Below are 7,500 nucleotides of genomic sequence, written 5' to 3' on the forward strand. Positions count from 1 at the left end.
TAGTAACTCACGTAGCGCGACGGAATTCAGTGGAACCTGAGGACCTGACAGGAACTAGACAAACTTCTTGAAGGAGACAGCCCGTCCATCACGTGCTGAAAGTCCGTTCCCGATTACGAGAAAGTTCCTCCTACTTCAGGAGACGGGCTCCCCAAGATCCTCGCGCCTGTGCAAGGCCCCTACTCAGTCCCTTAGGTCCCTGTCGACATTCCGAAGTGCCCCGTGAGTGCGAGGAGTTTCCTTCCTGAGTACCCAGTCTAGGGGACCCCGACGGCGAACCTGTCGCGACGGAGTCTGTCGGGTCCTCAGGAGTTGGCAGGAACTAGGTGCTATTGGACAGGCGAACAATACCCACTCTCCAGGCGTCGGAAGTCCCCCTTCCCGCGACAGACGCGAGGTGGGGGTGTCCTCCTAGCCCCCGAGGCGGGGTCACCAAGGTCCTCGCTCCTGTGCAATGTTCCTGCCGGTCCCTGAGGTCCCTGTCGAGCTGCCGATGCGCCAGGAGCGAGGGAATCCCTCACAGGGTACCCAGTCGAAGGGACCCCGACGTCGGGCCACTTCGTGGAGGAGTCCCGAGTCACCCACTATGTCGGACCATATTACTTATATACATTTTTTTTTTCTCTGAAAATTCTTTTAACCGTTTCAAATTGTTTCTTTTATTTTTCATTCTTTGTATCTTCCTTATTTCCACACTTTTTTTTTCTACTGTATATTTCCTGTTTGTATTGTTTCGATTATTTTTCTTCTTCATATGTCGTGTTTCATTTAATTTTCTATTTTATATATCTTCTTGACATTTTCATTTATTTTTATTAATTTGGTTTTATTTTTTTTCCTTTCTTTTCTTATTTGTTATTTCTTGTAGGGGAAGAGCCCACGGCACCGACGGCGACTTGTCGCTCTCTTGAATGTCTTCGCTCTTCCCGAGAGACCCAGGAGGACAGCCGACCCGGTCCCAACATCGTGACATAAGAACAAATATCTCATCTATTCATTCTTTATTACATTGCAACAGCTTTTCTCTACCACATGTGAATATACAAGTACACATGCTACGGCGTCGTTTATATAGTTCGTTACGGCTACTATCATACGATTCTACTGTGTATATATATATATATATATATATATATATATATATATATATATGTATATATGTATATATATATATATATATATATATATACATATATATATTTATATATATACATGTATATATATATATATATATATATATATATATATACATACATATATATACATATATATATGTTATATATATATATATATATATTATATATACACACAGATATGTATCTATACACACACACACACACATATATATTTATATATATATACATATATATATATATATATATATACATATATATATATATGTATATATATATATATATATATATATATATATATATGCGTTGTTAAAGTCAACAGCTGAGAGAGCATTATTCTGTTTATAGAATATCTTTTCAATGTTACGCACCAATGTGCGGTCGTCTGGATGCAGGTTTCTACGTAGAGTACTGAAGTCTGCATCCAGACGACCGCACATTGGTGCGTAACATTGAAAAGATATTCTATAAACAGAATAATGCTCTCTCAGCTGTTGACTTTAACAACGCATGCATTATTAATGGCCTACTTCAAATATATATATATATATGTGTATATATATATGTGTATATATATATATGTATATATATGTATGTATATATATATGTATGTATATATTGTTACGGGCTGCTGGTATGTGAAGAGACGTTACGTATAACGTCTAAGTGCTTAAGAACCAGCGCACTTCTAGAAGCCACTGTAGGACTGAACTATCTGGTCAGGGCCTAGATAATTCGTAAGACTAGAAGTAAAGGTAACAAAGAAGATTCCAGGAAAGGAATATTAAACTAGCGATAAAACTAGTAAACGAAATTATTAATGGAAAATATTTACAGGCAATCAACACAAAAGAGAATGGGCAGTAGGGTCAATGGGACCGTTACATGATTATGGAAATTATCGTTCAAATAAGAAACACCAGATACGTATACAATATGGTACTATCTAAGTACACAGAGATCAGGAACATGCATCAAAATAAGTAACAAGTACAAATATAAGTAAAGTAATGCAATGTATATCAGACACGTAATGTAGGCAAAAAGGGTGATCACTTCACACCAATCGTCTCATGAATCTAAACCTTCTAGTTTTTATCAAGAGATCAATATGTGGGAAATGACAAGGAATGAGCGGTTTCAACCGCTTATATACCATTGGACCGGAAACTGAATACTTCCGGGTGAGTGTGCGAGTGAGTGAAAGGAGGGGAGGAGGGTAAGTTAACACGTCAACATGGGTAGTTTTTAGGACCCTCGACTCGCTTGAACAATCTATTTATTTAGTAACTGTCAAATCTGTGCGCTCCGAACTATTCAGGATTTCGCTTGTCTGTTTGTTCTACAAGAGTGCGCACCTCTCCGCACGTAGGCGAGATTACATATAGTGGACAGGCGTTACTGCTTAACATTGTTACAATACATACATAGACAAGAAATATGAACATAGTTATGTAATACAAAGGAACACAATTCTATAACATAATTACACATATGACGTAATATCTAATATTACGTTACACCTCCACCGTTTGGGAAAGCTTTTCACTTTCTGTTGAAAAGCTATGTTCTAGAAAGGACGTCGGCTAAAACATTAAAGACGCCTTTTATATGATGAATAGTTAGATTAAAGGGTTGGAGAAATAAACTCCAACGTGTAAGTCTCGGATTCTTGTTTTTCATAGTCTGTAGGAACTTCAAGGGGTTGTGATCCGAATATACTTGAATGGTAGTTGAGGAACCCAGGTAGACTTCGAAGTGGATAAGGGCCTGGACCAAAGCGAGCGTCTCCTTCTCAATTGTTGAGTAGTTCTTCTGCGCAGGGGACAGCTTCTTGCTGTAGTAGGCGATAGCGTGAAGAACTTCATTGTGTTCTTGCAAGAGGGCGGCACCGATACCGGTGTCGCTGGCGTCGACTTGCAGAAGAAAGGGTCGTTGGAAATCGGGTGCCCTTAGAACTGGTGCGTTAGTGAGAAGGGACTTCAGGTTTTTGAAGGCCGTCTCACAGGTAGGTGTCCACACGAAGTTGTGGTCTTTTCTCAACAGGTCAGTCAATGGTTCTGCTACATCTGAAAAATTTGGACAAAAACGGCGATAATAGCCACTCATTCCAAGGAATCGACGTACCTCTCTACGATTAGTGGGTGTTGGTACATCATTGATGGCTTTTATCTTGGCGTCTATTGGAAACACTTGGGAATTTCCAACTTTAAATCCCAAATAGGGGACCTGTGTATGTCCGAAATCACATTTGGACAAATTGATGGTAAGGTTTGCTTGGTCTGCTCTATAAAAGAAATTATTTAGGTGTTCAATGTGTTCTGTCCAAGACTGACTAAATATTATCACATCATCTAGATAAGTTTTTACTCCTGGCAATCCTGCAACAAGATTACTTATCATTCTTTGGTAAGTGGCAGGGGCATTTTTAAGCCCAAATGGCATTGCTCTGAATTGGAACAATCCCTCTTCCGTAATGAAAGCGGTAACTTCTCTTGAGCGAGGGTGTACAGGGATTTGATAGTATCCCCTTAACATATCCAACTTGGATACATACTTGGCAGTTCCTAGACTGTCTATGATATCATCTATCCTAGGGATAGGAAAAGCATCGGTCTTAGTATGGGCATTGATTTTCCTGTAGTCAATGCACAGGCGATAAGAATTGTCAGATTTAGGGACAAGAATGCAAGGAGATGCCCAAGGACTACTGGAGGGTTCAATTATTCCCTGTTGAAGCAGAGTGTTTATTTCTGCTTTTATGAACTCCTTCTTTTTTGGATTGACTCTATAAGGGGCTTGTTTGATAGCCCTTGGCGAGTCTAGAATTATTTCGTGTTCTATCAAAGAAGTGAATCTTGGGGAATCTAGAAATAATTTTGGAAAACTTCTTAAGAGGAAAAGAATGTCTTTACCTTGTTTCTCAGATAAGTGTCCTACTTTTATCTGAAGATTTTGTAGTATCTGAGAGTTTTCCAAGGGAATCTCAGGAGGATTAGGCAGGTTATCAGGAGGCTCTTCCGATTCTATTGTGGTAGAGCTGCAAGCTGAAATTGGATCTCGGGAATGATAAGGTTTTAAGGTATTTATGTGACAGAGACGGGAACTCTTTCTTCTGTCTGGAGTTTTGATTATGTAGTTGAGATCACTGGCTCTGGACAAGACTTCATAGGGTCCTTTGTATTTAGCCTGCAATGGATCTCCTGGTATGGGAAGATAAAGTAACACTTGATCTCCTGGAGAGAAAGTTCTAAGTTTAGAATTTTTATCATACCGACCTTTCATTACTCGTTGAGCATTCGTCAAGTTCTCTCTTGCCAACTTCCAAGCTTCTAACAACTTCTCGGTGACCTGGGACACGTATTTCAAAGAAGGAACTGGTGGTTCTTCTTTCATCCATTGTTCATGAAGTATCTTTAGGGGACCACGGACTTCATGACCGAAGACTAATTCTGACGGGCTGAATCCAAGGCTTTCTTGAATTGTTGTTCGGGTGGCGAACAACAAAAAGGGGAGTCCGTCTTCCCAATTTCGCGTGTTCTCAGCACAGAAGATTCTTAACATTGTCTTGAGCGTTTGGTGAAAGCGCTCTAGAGCACCTTGTGATTGAGGATGATAGGCGGAGGAAGTTACATGATTTATACCTAGTGTTACAAGAGTTTCTCTAAACTTGTTGGAAAGAAAATTACTTCCTTGATCACTTTGAATGTTCTTGGGAAATCCTACCATAGTGAAATATTTCAACATTTCTCTGATTATGTTTTGAGCTTTAATATTTTTCAAAGGAATTGCTTCTGGAAAACGAGTGCTCATACACATGATTGTGAGAATGTACTGATTTCCTTTACTTGAAGGAGGTAAAGGTCCTACACAATCAATAAGAACTTTTTTAAATGGCTCTTCCATTACAGGAATGGGATGGAGTGGAGCTTCTACAATTTTCTGGTTGGGCTTACCTACAAGTTGACATGTATGACATGTTTTACAATATTGGGCAACATCTTTGACAACCGTGGGCCAATGGAAATGTTGGGTTATGTTGAACAAGGTCTTTCTTACCCCTAAGTGACCTGCTAAGGGAGTATCATGAGCCAATCTTAGAACATTATTCCTGAAACTAAGAGGGAGTACTATTTGATTCCTTACTTGCCATGGCTGGTCAGCGGTTGCGGTGGATGCTCTCCATTTTCGCATTAGGACTCCGTTTTCTATATAGAAACCTCGTGACATATTTTCAACTTCTCCTGGAGATGAAACAATCTCGTACAAATTTTTAAGAGAAGGATCTGACTTCTGTTCTTTGATTAATTCTGCTCTAGATAGAGAAACTGGTGAAGAAGAAGATGGGTCAGTTTGGGAGAATAGGGATTCTAAATTATAGGTCTCCTCTTCAGATTTCTTGTACTGAGATCTGGTTACAGCACAAGCGGGAAACAACTGTAAGTTATCTGAAGGTTCTACTGAGGTCTTAGGGTTATTTGTTATTAAGGGAGAAATGACTTTGCTTCCAGCGATGTCATTGGCCAACAATAAGGATATTCCTACTATGGGAAGAGAGTCTACTACTGCTACTTTAACCATTCCGGTTGTTAAATCAGACCGCAAGAAAACATTATGTAATGGACATTTTATAATTCCTCCAACTCCTTCTATCAATATATCATAACCTGTATATGACTCACCCAGATTCTGCAAGACAGAATTTAAAATCAGACTTTGCTTTGCTCCTGTGTCTCGGAGTATGGAAATAGGATATTGTTGTGAACTACTACTATGAGATATAGTTCCTGAAGATACAAATGGTTTGAAACAAGGATCATGATCTGATGAGGGGGGTTCTACATTACTTGACAATACCGGCTTCTTTGGTAGTGTATCCTGAATAGAGGATTTTGAATCGTCTGATTTTATATTACTTACAAGAGTTGGTGTCTTATTGGAGAATGAGGGTGTCAGTCTCTTTCTGCAATTAGAAATGTGATGGCCAACCTGTTTACAATATGAACAAGTTACAGGGGGATTAGTCTTAAACCTTTCCATTCTTTGCCAAGGTTGGTTTGGAGGATATTGATTGAAATCAGACCTGTAACTGAAATGTGATGGGCTAGACTGATTTTCAAAGCGTTTCTTTGGGGCCCAAGGATCAGAGTATTTTGTTGAATCTGGAATATATGACTTTGACTTTTGGGATTCCATTTGTCTTGACTTAGGTTTATGATTTAGTGTGAACTCATCAGCCAATACAGCAGCTTTAGTTAAAGTTTCGGGAACATGATCATCTATAAAAATCCTAAGATCTGTCTCTAAGGTATTCTTAAACTGCTCCAACAAAATCAACTGTTTAAGTCTATCTAAGGTGTCCGTTTCACTAGCCAAACACCACCTATTGAATAACCTCTCTTGTTGAGCCGCATATTCTACGTATGTTAACTGAGGTGTCTTCCTATAATTACGGAATTTCTGTCTATAGGCCTCTGGTATTAGTTCATAAGCTTTTAAAATACAAGCTTTCATATTATCATACTCGCTTTCTGCTTCTGAAAGAGAAGTATAAATTTGCTGAGCCTTACCCTTAAATTGTGTTTGAATGATTAATGGCCAATTTTCTTTAGGGATTTGTAACTGTTGCGCCAATTTTTCCCACTGAAGAAAGAAAATTTCTGGCTCTCCCTCTGAAAATATGGGTAAAAGTTTTACATACTTGGAAATATCTATACGACCTTCCTGAACTACGGGTTGTCTATCAACAATCCTAGCTTCTACTTCTGCCTTCTTTAATTCTAACTCTGCCAATTTGACTTTAGTTTCGTCTTCTCTAGCTTTAAATTCTGCCTCAATTTGCATTTGTTTCAGTTTAGTTTCCTCCTCTTTAGCTACTTGTTTCGCTTTAGCTTCCTCTTCTCTAGCTCTAAATTCCGCCTCAATTTGCATTTGTTTCAGTTTAGTTTCCTCCTCTTTAGCTACTTGTTTCACCTTAGCTTCCTCTTCTCTAGCTCTAAATTCTGCCTCAATTTGCATTTGTTTCAGTTTAGTTTCCTCCTCTTTAGCTTTAAGTTCTGCCTCAATTTTCATTTGTTTCAGTTTAGCTTCCTCCTCAATTTCTACTCTCCTGACCTTTAATTCAATCTCCTTAATCTTAAGTTCGGTTAGTCGTGCCTCTATTTCTAACCTATTTGAAGGAATTTGTATAGCTGTAATCTCTTCTGGAGATAAGATCTCATCTTCGATCAGATTTTCAACGAGTTCCTGAAGTATTTTTTTCTTTCGCAAACTTGTATCAATGTCTACTCCAAAGTGCTTGCCTATTTCTATCAAAGTGTCTTTAGTTTGTTTCTTTAAGAAACTTACCTTGGGATTTTGAACGAAT

The sequence above is a fragment of the Oratosquilla oratoria genome, chromosome 42, assembly GCF_046742065.1.
Source record: "Oratosquilla oratoria isolate Oo_2021 chromosome 42, ASM4674206v1, whole genome shotgun sequence".
In the NCBI taxonomy this organism is placed as follows: Eukaryota; Metazoa; Arthropoda; class Malacostraca; order Stomatopoda; family Squillidae; genus Oratosquilla; species Oratosquilla oratoria.